Below are 18232 nucleotides of genomic sequence, written 5' to 3' on the forward strand. Positions count from 1 at the left end.
TCTGAGACCTGAGCTGTTCACACAATTCCTGATTCTTTCTTCCCAGAAAGGGAAACTGCAATCAACATCTTTGAAAAGCCAGTATACTCTAGGCCTGAATTGTCCTTCCTTTCATGGAGTGTATGTCTCCAATTCCTAAACTTTGGCTAATTAAAAATAATAATCTTTAGTTAATTTTTATACAGTACTATTGAAAAATTGTTTGTTTTAAAAGCTCAAACTGGATTAATTTTCTAAGACAAAAAAGCAGCTACATTATTTTTAAATTTTGTTACAAGTATGTGTAAGGTGATTCTGCATGATTCACTTAGCAGCAATTTGGCAATGTCCATACATGTGTTATCTTTTGTCAAATACCTTAGCACTGGCCTAATTTAAAGTCTTAAGCTAGCTATTAATGTAAAGTCTATACGTTCATCTGTAATTTTGATTCGATGTCTCAAAGTTAATTTGAGAAGTGGTACCGTTCCATTGATTTAATTGGGCTATACATATGACCCTTTGTTTTCATAAAGAAAAATGGCTTTTGACAATTTTCAAATTAAAACCGTATAAATAAACATAAAGACATTTAAAGTAGAGCTGAATAATTTATTTTTTAAATTATTTACTCATTTTCTATTGCACGTGGACATAGTTACTGCCCCTGCCTCACATACATACACAACTTTTAAAATAGTTGGTCCTTAGCAGATCATTAAATAAGTCAAATTAATAGAAGTGAAGAGAATGTAAGTAACAGAGATCAGTGCTTAAACAGAATCTTATTCTAACAAAACAACGTGTGTGGTTTGACAATTATTTTAATTGTGTGAAAAATATTGTGAATTTTGATGAGATTTGTCTTGTAAAGCAAGCTATTTCTAGTGGTAAAAGTTTGCATGGTAAAGTTATTTAGGAGGAGATTATTGTAATCACTAAGATAAACATCTCTCACCCAGACTTGAGAAGGGTAATTCTGCAGTAACTCGTCTTGACTAGTTGAAGTTGGAGTTTACCTTGACTGGCTATTTGTTGAAAATATAAGTGTATGGTAGTGTTATTAGTGGTGTTCAAATCACTAAGGAAAACAGCATCTAGATAAGAATTTAACATTCTGAATCAGGAGGACAAAACACTTCAAAGACGTATTTCCTAAAGATTACAACACTTATGACTGCTGGTCCGTTTGGGGAATCAGAGAGATTTATCGTCTTAGATCCCCAAGGCACATTTGAAAACCCCAACTCTCACCCGTACAGAGGAGACCAAGTCCTATCCTGTGCATCTGATATGATGTGAGCTACGCCTAACCTCTCTGGGGAGGCAGGAAGGAATTCAAGGTATTCTTGACACCACAGTACTTTATCCTACACTGAGCAAGCACCCTGCTGATATCAGAGAGTAATACCAGGATTTGTAGCTGATTGTGCTGGGAGTAGGTGACCTATCAAGATGCCTACATAGTTCCATAAGGAAATTCTTTCATGGAAAAAGTATGCACACCCTTCAGGAATGCTAAAATCTTTATAGTCAATTTATTAGTTTCAGGCTCAGTTATTAGTTTCAGTGGTACCTGTCTGACCTTTCTGCCTCTTAAAGGAAAAACAAGCAACTGTGCTGCTGCCGCTGATGCTTGTGTACACTGCAAATGTACTGACAATCTTGCTCTGATTGCTGTGGCCTGACTGGTTCCCTCCCATAGCTACCAAATGAATCCATCCTCTACATATAAGCCCTTCATTCCAGATTCTCACTCACTGCACAATGACTTTGCAGCTTAATGGTTGAACTCTGGTCTCTGATCTTGAGACTATTGTTATTAGTCACTGGAGTAAGAAATCAAAACCAGTTCCAGCCATCAGCCTGGAACTTAGGACTCTATCTTTCCCCTGCACTGCTATCAGGGTGAACCATCACGCTCTCCCATGCTTGCTGTATTTCTGGCTTCATTTCCCTGTGTACATGGCTAACAGCAAGCATTTCAGCAACAGGAAAGATGGAGACAGCAACGTGCTCACCCAGCTTTATAAGCTAACAGCCAGGATGCTCTCCTGAGAAAAGGTTTTGGATTTAGGCTGTGGAAGTAGCTGAACATAGGGCTTGTACTTTCTGGGTGAGTGCTCTGACTAGTAGACTGTACTGCCAATGCTCAGCATGCCTAGCAATAGCTAGTTTTGGAAAACGAAAGTAGCTACATGTACATTTTAAAACTGAAGAGGGGCACTTAAGATTCCTTTTAACCTGACTCAATGTGCCAACCCAACAGATCTCCTTCGGAAGCTGATGTGCCACTCCACTTACATTTGGATCCCTATTACCTTATGTGAGAGCTGGGTGGTTACTCGCATAGGCCAGAGCAGCCTGGTAATGCTCAGAAGGAGTGCTGAAAGAACACAATGACAAAGGCAATGGTCACAAAAGGAAACATAGGAAATTCCATTTAAACATTTAAAAAAAAAAAAAAAATTTACTGTGAGGGTAGTAAAACACCACCTGTGGACTCTCCATCCTTGGAGATATTAAAACCTGACTGGACAAGGTCCAGAGCAGCCCTTTCTAGTGGATTCTGGTTTGTGCAGAGGATTTAGACTAGGTAGTCTCCAGAAGTCCCTTCCAACCTCAGCTATTCTGTGATTCTGTGAACACTGAGAATTTGAAGGCCAAACAGAAAGGCAAACTCTGGGTTCACACTCAGCTTTTGGTGCTTGAAACTCAGATAAATCCTATTTTAAGTACCCAGGTCCTCACTGAGATCAAAGCAAAGAAAACCAGCTGTGAAGAGAACTTCCTTTACACTTGCATGTATTTTCTTTCATGCGCTAACATGGATAAACTTAAAAAGAAGTGTGTGCGGAGGGGGTGTGTGTGTGTTAAAAAAGAAACAACAAAAAGAGGGAGGGAGCTGGCTTGTAAGAAAGAATTAAACCCAAGGGCTAGAGAGCTCAAAGCAGTGGAAGTAGAAAGAAAATTTTAAAATCAACACTTTGTACAGATTTTAAAGTGTGAAATAAGTGGAGATAGAAAGGCTACAGACAAAAAAGTTAAATATGCTTCCAGCATTACTTTCATTGTCCTTGGCTACAGTACAATAAAGGACTAGTTAGCCAGCCAGCCAAACTGGCAAAGAAGCAATTACTGGTATTGTGGAGGGAGTACACATAGAGTTATGATGAAGAAATTTTCCCTATTCCATTCACATAACTTTGAATGGAAGTAAGTTCTAGAGCTTGAATTAATTTTTTTTTCTTTCCTTGGGATTTTCTTCAACTACAGAGAACAGAGTACTGAATACGTATCTTCACTTTCTTGCTCAATTTCACAGCCTATCCAATGTTTCAAATGCGATTAGTAAACCTTGTTGTTGGCAATCCGTCACTACTGGAAGTGACTGCAAAAGAGGACTGGGATGAAATGGATAGTTACACACTAGAATTCTCTTTTTGCAGCAAACATTACAAGCCAGTAAGGGAAGACAATTCATTCTGAGCAATAGCAGTGCTTCCACCATTCTTTATTCTGAATGGTTATTCAAATACAGCATTATTTCATTCTGAATAGTTTTGGTAAATGAGGCAGTTATCTTTAGACCAAGTCCAAAAAAGTAATGATTTATTTATGTACTGTAAAAAATAATGATGTACAATTTTACTGAAATTTCCTCATCATCTTTTCTCAGTCCTTTGATAGAACATTAATATATGTCAACAAAGCATTCCTCTACATAATGAACATTGTTCAAAAACATTTTATGATACATGAAATTTCAGGTAGGAGTATCCCTCTTCTTCTGTTTTTGGTTCACTCTTGTTTCTTTATTATTACTTCGTGCAGTTCCCTCATATCATCCTCTAAACAGCCAGTTTCTTTCTGAACTTCCTCAGTTTGGAGTCCTTTTCCTATTTGATTACATAGAGGTGTGCATTTAATTATAAATATCACATCAGATGTAGTTCAGAAAGATTGAAGGAGATCAAACTACACACATTGGGTGAGATCGCTCTTTGTAAGGATATCTTCTGATGGAATGGAACTACCTTGATATAGCAGGGAAATCTTAGATGGGTAATGGGAGATTTCAAGAACTGGAAAATAATTAGAGAACTTTCTCACACTGACATGTCCTTAGAAAAGGTTGTAGAACAAATCAGTTAAAGAAATAGTAAATAACTGCCAGGGCATAGAATGGTCATTCCAGAATTTTAAACATGAAATTCCTCACTTGAAAAATTGTGGTGTGTAACCTATCAATCATTGCAATCAGTCAGGAGAGCAGAAGATGACAGACATGCCACCAGTTTTTAAAAACCACTTCAGGGCTGATCTGAGGAACTACAATACCCAAGGTCTGACTTTCATGGGTGGCAAACTGATCAAAATTATTGTAAAATAGAACTAGTAGAAATTTGAATAAAGTAAAATATGAGGGGAGAATCAACATGGATTTGGAGAAAGGAAACTGTGTAGCAAATGTAGCAATCATGAGGCTGAGCTAGTCATTCTTGCATATTTGAATTTTAAAATGCTTCTTTGAGAAAGGTACCTTACTAAAAGCTCTCAAAGAAGCTAAGGTGTCATGGAAAGGGAGCAAAGATCATCCGTGGGCTAGCAACTGGACAGGAGATCCAAATAAATTATAATTTTTCACAAATAATAAGGGAAATAGCCAGTGGGATACCACTGGATCTACAGAGGTCCAGATCCTGCTGTACAAGCTGTTCCCAAATGACAATGAAAAGGTGTATACTGAAGCAGGAAATTTTGCAGAAGATGATAAAAACTTGTGCAGCAAAGTCACAACTAAAACAGACAGCAAGGAGTTGAGGAAAGTTTTAACCAATGCTGAGCAGCCAGACAGTAAAACCTCTCGTATAACGCATGCTTAACAAATTCAAACAAATTCACTTGAAAGAAAAATACAAAACAGAGAGCTCTTAGCTGTTACTACTCATGAAAGGGATTTGGGATAGGCAGCACCATGCTCTGTGGGAAGAAAAGACAAACTGAATATTACAATTATTTCCTTATGAAGTGAATAGAGAACAAAACAGGAAAACATCACAATGCTATTGTACCAATCTTAAATCTCAAATACATGCGCTTGTGCTCATTCATCTCAAAGACCGATGTAGTAGCACTAGATAAGACACAGAGAAGTTAAACCATAGTGATCAGAAACAATTAATAGGTTCTATACAAGGGAAACTGAATAGGACATTCCTTTGTTGAAAAGAGATGATTAAAGGTGGATAGGGCATAAAATCAATGGTATAAAGATGGTGATTCAGTGTTCTCAGAAGTGCAAAACCTACATAGTAATTTGAAACAAACAAAAGGAAACACTTTCTTTCGCATGTTGCTTAACTGAATTGCTGAACTCATTGCTAGAGGATGCTTTGGAAATCAGAAGTATAGATAGGTTTAAAAAGGGACTAGACAAATATATGGAGGATATGTCCCTTGTTTGCTATTGAATTTAATGGTCCAAAATGCTTTAACAACTGATTGTCAGAAATAAGGACAACTTTGTATTATCCTGTTTCTTACACTCTTTCTCTGAACGGTCACAACTGGTCACTGTACAGAATGCTGAAATAGATAGACCTTTGGTCTGACCAGTGCGGCAGCTCTTACAGTCTTGTGACAGACACTTTTTCTTTGACTGGGTTCAGTGTCATGCTGAGGCAACTTCAGTTGAGCAATATGAGAAGTTCAGTATAAAAATAACATCCTTTTCAAAGTATTCTTTCCGTTTGTATCTACTATCCCTCTCTACTGTGGCAGGCATTGCCAGTAGCTAAAAATACACAAGCCCATAAATAACATCAGCACCAATCGTGTGGCAGTGATCTGCTTGTACCATACTTGTCCACATCATTTCTGTTATTAGTTTTACCAATTCATAATTGGCAACTGCTTCCCCCAAGTACTCTGGTAAAAGTATGGCATTGCCACATACACTGAAAACTAACAAAATCAGGCTTTGTGACATTAAAAGTAGAACTATGAATTCTTCAGTCAAAGACACCTCGCTAAGCACATTCTGCTATGAGGCCATTCCTAACAAAAAGAGGGATCAATTAAATGGTCTTCTGATCATTACTGTAGGAGCATTACAAAGGGAGAAAGCCAGTTCTGAAATGAGTGGCTCCAAGATAAACAAATTCAAACCAGTCCCTTTATACCCTTGCACTAGGTTAGTAGGCAGGAGGAGCAAACTTTGCAATGCAGATATATCTGCAGTGCAAACATAGTATTTACTACATTCTTTTAAATTACTATCTTTGTTTTGGGAGTACTGATTTATTTTCACAACATAACTACCTACAGGGTAAATCTATGATAGCTGTGATTATCCCAGAAGCATCGTGTATTTGTGATACGGTAGCATATATTATAACACTGAAGAGTGGCAGTGTCTGTGGGAAATCAATTCATTACATTTCTCCAGTTCCAATGACTGCTGAACTGTGGCTACAGAAAGATCCAAAAGATGAAAATGGTTTTCTGCTCCCAAAAGAACTGCTGGTAAGAAAGCTAAGCAGCCATTTGGTGGTGCCTAGGAATTGGTATAGAAATGGAAGGACTTCTTACCTTGTGCATTCATTTTTGCAAAAGAACCAGGAGCATGTGTGTACTTGTGTGCATGTTTATCGGAAGAAGCTGTCAACAACAGCCTACCAATTGCTGTAGCGAGAATGCATTGTGCAGAAATAAATCAACACGCAAAAGCAGACGCTAAATTGAAAAAGTGCATAAAATGAGTCTGGTTTTAATGTATGCTAAAATATGCCTTTTGCTATTTAGGTTGAAAAAATTAAACTGCTACTATCCATGTAACCTCATGACCTCCCAGGGCTTTTATTTTCAGTACAGTGTTTTGAAAAAAAAAAAAAAAAAAAAAAAAAAGAAATTTCCCTCAGTATCCCTAAGTTCTTCTGCTATGAAAGATCTGAACTGAGATAGCTGGAGGCAAGAAACAGCACAGTTCCCAATTATGATACCATTCACTGTACTACTATTAGAAAAGTACCATTTAATTGTCATTCCATAAACATCTCCTGTTTAAATGGCTGAAGATTTCTTTTGCTGACAAGTTTTTATTTCATTTTGTGAAATGTGTGGTCTTAAGTTTAAACTATTATAAAACTGCATATGTTCTGTGTTTAAAATGAACTGATTAACAGAACTTTTGTCTCATATTAAACTCATATTTCTGATCTTGTTGCCTAAATAAGACATATACTCTGTTAATTTCTTTGATCTAAACTTAAGACAAGCCTGTAAAAGTAACATATATGCTAAAGATCTCTAGGGTTCAGTTGCAGTGGACTGAAAGCATCTGATGTCTTCTGAACATGGTTTCTGAGCAGTGTCAGGTAGAGTTAAGAGATCACCTGAGAATCTTGAGTCTGAAGGACCCAGTCAGGAAATTATGGCCATATATTAAACCACATAATTCATATGAGTAGTAAGCACCTGTTGGCTCCGTTGTCACTGCTGAGGTGATGGCTAGGAATAAATAAATAAAAAAAAAAGATAGCTCTTTTTCTCTGAAGGACTTCCTGGGAACTGAAATATTTAATATAGACGAAGGACTTGCTTTGGTTTATGTGCTTTGGAATTTAATACCATACCATTTCTTCTGTTGTAATAACTTTTTATCATCCTTTCTGCACAATAAATGTATACTTAATCTAGATCCTTCTGTCTTATGGTGCATTTATATGCAGGTAAACTACAGATCTGTATCTGAACAGAGAACAGGTATTCCACTTGGTGAAAACACTTACAATGCAGAACCCAGCAAACTAAGAACGAGAAATTATCCTAAGGATTCGAAAGTAAGTCTTTTCTAATCATTTCATGGTTACCAAACGTATCTTAAAATAAGTTATTTTACTATCATTTATGTCATACAAAGTGTTCTTTGTTTTTCTATAATGTACTTTAATAGTCAGTATTTCAAAAAGCAGACTGTACAGACAGGACAGTTCAGTGGTGTGCTTACTGCAGCCTATTTTCTTTCAATTAAGACCTTTTGGTTACACACTATTGGAGGATGCATATTTTTACATCAAGCTCTGAAGGATGTGATGGTGTAAAATTATGAATTAACAGAGAGGACAGACAGTGGGACAGAACAGAAATTGAAATATAAAATCAGGTAACTTCAATGTAAACGTTTAAATCATAGTCATTAATGAGGAAAGCACCTGTGCCAGAGTTTCCACTTCAAATCTATTCTCATCACCACTGGCAGAGGTACTGATAAGATGTCATGAGTTAAAATAGAAAGACAGGAGCGGATATCTGTAAACCTAGCTCTTTCCCTCCCAAAACACTGTTGGTAAAACAATTGGCATAGGTGTCAGTCATGATAATTCTGACATTGTAAGACATATGGGAAAAAAATAGCTTTGTTATCAAAAGTTTCAAATTGAGACTTTTAAACAGATCTTTATTTTGTGTGGTAATAAACCTAAAAAGTTAATACAGAGTTGACACCATACGAAGAAGTAGCAAAGTTTTTGTGGTTCCTCTGTGAAAATGTCATGTGAAATGTACTCAGAGGTTTTTTTTTTTTTAACTCATACCTGCCTCTCTGTGTTCCTGGCTTTTGCCTACACTAGAAAAGGTTTCTAAACTTTAAAGATCTCCTCTTTATGGACACTTTCTAACAACTAAAGCACGGGTCACTTTCTGCTTGTCACAGGAAAGGGAAAGGCCCATTACATGGTTTGTCACCATATTGTGAGTCTAAAGAAATAGAACCTTTGGCAGTGAGATAAGCTGGGGCTGATTAAAGGAAATCTCAGGTGAGCCGCTGGGTCATTCAGGTAGTGCTGGCGTTAGGCATAAGTACAGAAAGCAGTTGCTTAGGCCAGAAATGCATGGGGGCAGCAGAGAATCTTCCCCAAGACCATCCCCCGCAAAGAGCTCACTGAGTACCAGTTGGCTCTGGACTCACTGCTTATGCCCTTGGCCCCAGTATGCATCTGCCTTTATTCCTGCTTCTTTGCTGCTGAAGGGGAAGGCCCATGCAAGTAGAGGTATTCTCTCCAGCAATGAAAAGCAGGAAGATGGCATACAGGTTCATCCTTCCCCTTGCCTTCCCTTGTCCTCCTTCGTTTGGGCAGGAGGAGTTGGATCCATCCAGTGCTGGTCTTTTTGGTTTCCAAAGAACCTTTTAGGAATTTCAAACACAGTTCATTTTTCTTCCCCAATGGAATAATTTTCTGCTGGATAATCCTGTCTCATCAAAACAAAGACTACCATCAACATTTTGACAGAAAATTACTGAAATTTTAAAAGGTCAGAATTTGTGGATGTAGTAATATTAGTGAAAACAATAAAGTACAGATGAAATTTTTTAATCTTAACAAAAGCATTTTGTATGTCTGAAAACTTTTTTTTAACATGAGATTCTTTGAAAAATCCTACAATTTCAATACATTTCCTGATTAGAAATGAAATAAAATTTTTGACCTGGTACCTGCTGGTATCTGACTTGTAGCAAATATCATTATTTTAAAATTACCTACACCATATAGGGATAGCTGCATTGGTTTACTCATAACTTCTTCTGTAAAGTCTTGTGTTTGGGATTTAGTCAAGAAACTGAGCTAGAGTCAGTTTTCATGGCCTTTCCACAGATTCCTGAATTGTATAAAAAGAGTGCTAACAAGTCATCTTGAGCCGAATGCAACTGTACCTTGGCTGAGAAAATGTCTTCACTTTCAGCTTTCTCAGACTGTACAGAGTAGGTAAGAAATAAAGCAGAAGTATCAGAACTATTGGCTCTGAGCTAAATTCTAGTACTTGGCCAAACACCCAACCAGTATTAGAGTAAGAACCACTCAAGGAAAATTGTGCTCAAACTGGTCTATAAAGGAGACATTCCAAACCACCACCAAGGCTTGAAAGGCGTAATGAATGCCTGAAATAAACAGAGCGGTTTTTCCTTTACATGTAGCCATGTAACAATATACAACTTAAATTTCAGGTTCTAAAAATGAAGTATCCAGTTACAATGCTTCCAATCCGTTTCCAACTTAAGCATTTCAGGTCCATTAGAAATCTGTCATTTCCCTATTTTGTCATGGTTACTGAAGTCAACCAAAGGACAGGCTGGGAAGTTGAAGGGAAGGATAATTTGAAAATTGAAATTATAGAACAATTTTGACCCCAATGAGTCCATGGCAAAACCCAGTAATTTCAGTGAAACCAGGAATCATCGTCCTTAAAGGTCATTGCATAATAACAGAAGCCAGAAATCTTTCTGAGTATCACTCTAAGAAATGCATCCCTTTCCCCCCATACTGTTACTTTTCTCGTGTCCTTGCCTTCACCATAGTTTGTGGTTACAGTAGATACTCTATACAGTTATTTTGCAATATTATCAGGAATCTTTTTCCCCTTGCCACTCCTCATGCCTACAAAGAGGCTAGACTGAATTCATGACAAGGCTGTGCAGGAATCCCCAAAAAGTCACCTCCTGGGAAAACTGAGAACAGTATTTGCACTGTGAAGAAGAAAGGGCACTATACATGGGATAAACCAGAGGCTGATACATGCTGATTGATAGGGGAAGGCTTTCAAGGCAGTATAAAACAGGAAGGAGAAGGATAGTAAAAACCACTGAGAATGTATTTGGCTTGAGGAGGGAACCAAGTTGTGCAGGACCTTGCAAGTGTAGAGATAAGTGCTATAGCAGGGGACACGGTAAAACAGAGATTTTTAGAAGGAGGGCAGCTGCATGAATAAAGAAGGGAGATGAGCATGATTGGATCCATGGTTTCCTAGGTGAGAAGGTCAGGGAAGGGATTTAGTGCTGGTCTCTGTGCCATATAAAAGGTAACAGGAAAGCATAAATCATAATCCCAATGATTTGGGATTATGAGAAGTGAGAAGCACAGAGGAAAGCAGGAAGGGATCAAGGCTGCAGCTTTACTGACTGGAATTAGTCTTGTTTTCCTTTATCTCTAGTTGCCCTAGAATTCTCTCATGCCTGCAAAGCACTGTGAGATCTTTAGGTGATCAGGGCTCTAGGTGGCAGTGTCAGGGGACCTCAACAAATGCCTATTGGCAGCTGGCAATTCTGTTGTCCCCATACATATGCATTAAATTGAATGGCTATGGTAGCACATATTTGAAATACTAGAGAATGTCTTGAAATCAATGAGCTTCAAGCATCTATGAAGGCCAATAAAAATTAGAAAACTCCAAAAGTCTAATAGGCAACAAATGGAAGTGAGGAAAAAATCAGGCCCACAATTTTTCCATGCACTGCTGCAAGAATGTGAAGAATGCATCTGACACCTCCTGCTGCTGTTTATACACTGTGCTTGCCAAATGAGCGGGGGGTTAGATTGTTTATCCAGCTTACCCTTCAGCACTGCACTCCCTAGAGCATGACGCCACACAGCTTTCATAGCATCCTGAGCCAGCTGCTTACCCAAAGATACAAGTCCATGGCTACTGAAATGCCTCAGTCAATATGAACAGCACCTACAGCTGCCTGCAAGGAATTCGGGCTTGTTTTGTAATGGGTCTCAAGACTGTCCAGCACTGATGATGCTCAATCAGATTGAGCTGGAGTTTATGAATGATGATTTAGGTACGATCCCTGCAGACTACCGTATATAATCCGAACCCTATGTTCTGTAAGTTTTATAATTTCAAATTAAAATAGATATTATGACCAAAAATGGGTATAAACCACAGTTCCAGAACTAAACACCATTTTCCTTTATGGCAGTTTCGATATGAACTGAAGTATCTTTTCAACAACTCATTTATAATTTGGGCCCATATCTAGATGGGATAAATTGGGGCTTATATTTTACACACCATGTAATATTTTAAGGTGGTAGTCCCAGAGTCAACGAAGGAAACTTTTGATGAGTCTTTTGTATATGAACCTTTGGAATAAGTTGCTTTAGACATCTTGTTAAAAATCTTGCCTTTTTTAACTAACCAGCTTATTCTATACACTGTCACCTAGATCTTTTGCCTTAGAAAGATAACTTATTAATCTGTGTCATTATATTGACATATAGATTTTAGAAGAATGAGTATGCCTTATTTGAATGGATTTAATGATACTCATTCATTGATTGTGAACCCCCTAAATGCCTCTATGGAGGCTGTCTTCTCCTAAAGCACTGCCTTATGGGAATTATAGTCTAGACCCATAGCACCTGTGGAGAACTGGGCTGTGATGATGAGACTACATCTCCTGCAGCAGAATGTGGCCCTGCTGCCCAAACTAGGAAACAGCACTTTTATTTCGATCTGACTCATAAGGAAACTTTCTTATCGATCAAGAAGAAACAAAATATGTAAAGAAAACAGTGATCCAGCTTTCGGCCTGCTTGATAGCAGACCTTTTGTGAGCACCAGAATGCAAAAAATACCCACCGCTAGACAAAATTGTTAGTCAACTGAAGGTCCTTATTCAAATCTTGCTTAATTGGTTTTAAGAGCAGCACAGGTATGTTCCTTCCTAGCCTTACTTTTGCTCAATTTTATATTCAAGATTCAGCAGTTCTTATGGAACTGATTGAAAATGGTGTCAAATGTTTCTGTTCAGCAAAACCTACATTTTGTTTATTTTTTTTTTCTGCAGAACAAAGAATCCATCAATGACGATGATTTCTTTTAAAAGGGATCTGGGCTTTTCCGTTTCAAAGTATCAGCTATTTCTGGACTTTCCAATTGTCACCTGTCCGATGAATTTCAGGTACCATAAATAGACTGTAATTTATGTAATTTATAGTCACTGTATGTCATTGTGTCACTATAATTGAGTGTTATTTAAAAATAACAATCATACCATTTCATATGAAAAACAAATGAGTTTTACATCAAAAGTTTCACTTGTGCAATCCAGCCTCAACTCTTTTGTTGACCAGTGTCCTGATAGCATATTTGGCCATTTGCAGAATCAGTTTCCCTCAAATATTGTGTTATAGTTTTCCAAACATGGTAAGTTGAATCCATTTTAGTCAAATCCAGACTCCATCTAGACTGCATCTGCCAGTTCACGGAGATCTGGAAGCCCTGCAGCTCTGGTCTCGTCCTTGGGGCCTGTCATGGCTCTTGACCTCCCTACTCTTAGCGCGCATCTCTAACGGGAGACAATCAGCACAAGGACTGCACATCAACTCCCACCCAGTCTCCATCCCTCTGCCTACCTGCAGACAAGTTTCCAATAAAAGGTACTGCTGGCCTGTAACCCTTGTGACCCCACAGAGGTTTGCACACAGAGGGCCTTCATCAGTGTATATTATTTGTTAAGATGATGTTTATTGATAGTTAGAACACAGCCAGAAAGTGCTTTTAAAAGGTCATTATCATTATCTTTGTTTTTCAGTTGGAAAATGATACCACACAAAAGTGTGGGTATCATACTGGGGTTTGGGTCTTCATGATTCAATGTTTTATAACAAAATAGATGTAGATATAGCCCTTAGCCCAAAACTCCTGTAGTCAAAGAAAACACAAAAATGTAGAATAAGGGCCTAATGAAATGTATATAATTCTAGCTCAGATTTTTATTTACAAAGTACTATGTTGCCATAACACAGTTGATACCTACTATGTAAAAACATCTTTTTTGACATTTCATCACTGAAATTGCTTTCCCATGGTGACCACCCAGTTTCCACCTTGCAACCTAGCGATTTTGTTCTGAAATACTGAAGCATGAAAAAACTTCTGCTGAGCTCCCAGATTGTTTGCATCTAAGAGAAAAAGACCACACTCTTCTACCTCTGTGCTGAGAATAATTTAGGTTTTGTATTAGAAATTATAAAGTCAATGCATTAAAACTGTGATATAGAATTTTAGTAATAATTGAATAACAGATATTTAAAATGTTTTCTGCTTCAGATTTATCTGATAAATAAATAAATACATAAATAAATCCTGCATGTTAATTAGTTTAGACAATTGTGAGTTAATACTTAATAACTATTAAGTAATTTCTTCTTAGCGACAAGCTGTAGTGATGATTAATGAAATGGTATGCACTTACACTGTCTTTGGTAGCAATGTCCAAGTGTGCTCTTAGTCGTATTTATTTAGGACTATTTATTAATCCTGTTTATTTAGGACAATTCCTACTCCTATTGGCATGCATCAGACAGCCGCACAGTAGAGGCCTTAGGGCCCTGCAGCACGTGTAACTGCATTCACACTACACTTCAATGCACTGGGGCGTGAAAGCTGCCATACCCGCTTTGCACCTCACTGCTACAGACCTTACTAGCACACACACCATTCCCAACCTTCTTCCTCCTGCACATCCAGTGATAATCCCCGCATGCCACTAATGCCTTTTTCCATTAGTCACAGAAAGTCTCTGACTTAAGAGCTCTGCTTTGAGGCTTTCCACACACTCTGTGAGAAAGCTTGGTAGTAGATTAGTAAGTTGGTCTAGTATGTTGGACTTCAGCATCCATGTCACCTTGCAGCAGAGCATTCTGTCACTTTCTTCAATGAGGTACAAAGAAAGACTTCTTTTTCTTGTTTTGACCATGCCACCCACTAGCTGGACTTCTTGCTCCTCAGTTCTTGTATCGGAGAAGACATAAAATAACTGACCCTTGCCGACCTTCTTCATGTCTTTCAAGATGTTATAGACGTCTGCCATATCCTGTCTCTGGCAAGACCCAGAAAGAACCCAACATGTATGGAAAATCAGGGGACTAGGCTGGGAACGTAGAATCAGGAAAATTTCAATGTGACTACTGAGGCACACCCATTCCAAAACAATTGAGGTTGTTATTTCTAGGTGACAATAAGAGCAAAAAGTCCAATTTTGCATTTGGTCTACCAAGCTTCACTTTTGGCTAGGGAAGAGATGCGATGTGAGGACAGCGCACATTTCCCTCCCTAAATACCTAGCCTCTGTTACTGCAGAGCTCATCCACAGATTACAGAGCCTGGGTGTCAGGTTCTCACCTCTGCTTTGTTAGTTCATATGCAAAATGGAAGATACTAGAGCCGACTTAGATAATTAGTAAAGTAATCTCTCTAGTAGTTGGACATGCTCCCAATCTGTCTGCTATTCATATTACCTAGTTGCAACTTGTACCACAGTCGTTCCTGCTCTGTGCAAGTCTTGAATTATTTGCATTTTTAAGGCCATCATTGTCACAAACACCGAAGTGACTCATAACTTTTAAAACTGAAAAAAATAAGCCTCTATTTGAGTTGCTGTCAGTACAATGGCTGATTCTAAACCACTTCCTTCAAAAAACTCATCTTCCTCCTTTTTTTCCAGAACATTTTTTTCAGGTTTCTGACATTTTTTCACATTTATTACATTTTATTACATACAGAGGTATTGTTAGCTTCACCAGCTTTTGTCCAGGAACCTGATCCTAAATTTACACAGGTCCAGTCCAGTCATCCCAGATGACTGCTTTAATTAAAGTATCAACCTACTGAGACTCTGTGTGTGAGTGCGTATGGATGAGTATCTACCTGTCTGTATCCATGTGCTGCTGTCTTGCTCTGGCTCTGACAATGCCCCTTCTCCTCCCCTTTTGGTCATTCTCCCTTTTCACTCCAAAGCCACCTATGTAGTTCTTATTTACACAAACTGGAAACAGCTTTAACGGTTCCCATGCTCACCCCAGGATGCGCCTAAGGTAATAAGGAATTTATTTTAATGAGAGTATTGTGTTGGTTAGTAATTTTTTAGGTGATTAGGTAGATACATAATAGGAAAATGGGCTAGTTTTTTCTCTTCTGAATTTTTGGTGGACTTTCAAAGCTTCTTGGAAACAAGGTTATGATGTGGATCTCATACTTCCTGCCTCTCTATCATTTCCTCAAAAGACCACCAACCATATGGGTCTAAGAGAAGCCTGTTGCAGTTTGAGTTACAGATAAAGTACTGGAAATCTTGTTAAAAAAAAAAAAGGATACATGGGAGCAAAAGTTAGCAATAGTAAGTCTGCCATAGAAAAAGGAGAAGATGTACTCAATAACATCTTACTAAAAAGGTTTACAAATACGGTCGACAGGCACAATAATAAATGTAAAACTAGAAATACTCATTGCATAGGGACAACTAGTGTAATTCAGATGTCTCAGAGCTCCCCTCTCAGAAAAAGGGGAATTTTCACTACCATCGGATGAATAAATGACCCAGACATGTTCTCTGCATCCAGTAGCTTCAACAGTGCTTTGAAATTCTTTAGTCTTTGATGATGAGGCTTACATACTTAGATAAAGTGTAGCATTTCCAGAGAGGCATGCAGGAATTCAAAACAAATACAGCCTTTGCACGACTATGCAGTTGCACAGCATTCTTAAAAGGAAGCTCTGCTTGGAAGACTAGGGTCTTTTCAGCACTGTGAAATTTAAGATGACAATATGGGTTGAAAGAAAAGAGAAGACATTTCTGTTGAGGGGATTCATATGCACACTATGTAGGAGGAAGAGTCACAGAATTTTAACTGCTGAACTACACAGGGTCAGGTTTGTGGTTCAGGTACAAGAACGGGGCTACTGCTTCTAGGGGATCTGCGGCAGGATGTGAAAACTGAGCAGCGGCATCTGAGACGTGATTCATAGGGCATGCTGCAAAACAGTGCATGCTGCAGGAATCCAAGATGTTGAAGTGCAACGAATGGTTCTGCAAGAAAACAAAGTTCTTCAGAGCGGTCCTTTCTGACCCTTTTCAGTTTCTTAAAATCTTTCAACAATGAGGACACCAGAATTTATGGTTGGACTCAATGATCTTAAAGGTCTTTTCCAACCTACATGATTCTATGATTCTATGGCATTAAAGCTACTTTTAGTCCTGATGTTACATTCTTCCACAGCTTGCTAGCTTACAATATACCCAAAAGGTATTAGATCCTGTAGATACAGCGTGATATAAGAAGTTTTTGTTGGGTTGCTTGTTTACTGTGCAGCCTAGCTTCTTTCAGAGCTGCCTTACTATTTATCCCCGTAGGTGTGACCTTGTATTTGGCTGTATCTGAATGGTCCCGTTTAGGAAGTGTAAGTCAGAGCATAACCAGGCCAGCCCTAGCTGACCGTGGTGCCCCCCACCCTGGCTGCCTGAGCTGCTCATCCATCAGCTCTTGAATCAACACTGTTTACAGCTCCGAATTTCAAGTTAAAGTGTCATTGTTTGCTTTAAAAACGCAGTGATGACTGGGAGATGCTTATGAGCTCACAGACATTTGTAAAGCTGGAATAAGACAGAAGCAGCTGCCAGTAACCTTCCCAGCTGTCCCAGGCTAAGCCATTCCTTCTCCTCCATCAGAGCCTTCAGTAGGTGAACCTGTCTGTTTCTGACCACTCTGTGCTCAGCCGTACACATAACTCTTCCAGGCTTTCTGAGTCATACACAACTTTTATTCACAGAGATTTTACATTGACTTTCTAATCATTACCACAAATCCTAAATAGCATCAGTCCTACTCTTGATTTCTGCACAATCATCTAGAACCATCTCCACTGATCGATAATTCCTTTTGAGCTGTATCGGTCACCCCACATCTCACCCAGAGCGAGCTTTCTTCATAGAATACAATGTTGACTTTCCAGAAAAATACCTGAGAACTATCCAAGCATATTATATCTGCACCATTGCCCTTCTGAGCAACTTCATAATTTAAGAAGAAATTAAACATTTTTTTCCATGAAGCCACATCAGCTGCTACTGCTATATTCCCATCTTGTAATTCCTTATCGCATCCTGTATCAGCATTTATTGTCTGTGATTGATGTCAGATAAATCAGTCTATTATTATCTGTGTTCTCACTTGTCCGACTTGAATACTTATAGTCAGTCTTCATGTCTTGCAGAATTCTTGCAGAATTTCTGCAATAATTTAAGGTTTATTAAAAATTAATTAAAGTACCTGCGTACTTTAAAATGTTTCTCTCTAAGAAAAGTTGTTCAATATCCTTCTTAATAATGACCAGGAAGGCGCTTAGTCATCATCATATGATACAAATATATCATACATTCTTTCAAGTATAGAACAAATTCATTTATTAAACAGTTCTACTTTTTTGTATCAACATTTTTTAAAATCTAGATATAATAGGTCTATAATAGTGTTAAGATTTAGAAAACTTGAGCTGTTCCTAAAACTACTAAACATGCATATTCCTTGATGTTCTCATCCATTTTTCTATGCTTTATAACTTGTAATGATTGCTAGGTTTGCCTTGTTTCTACTTCTTGTATGCATTTATTTCAAAATGCTGTATTCAC

Source organism: Platalea leucorodia, assembly GCF_965183815.1.
Source record: "Platalea leucorodia genome assembly, chromosome: 7".
NCBI lineage: Eukaryota > Metazoa > Chordata > Aves > Pelecaniformes > Threskiornithidae > Platalea > Platalea leucorodia.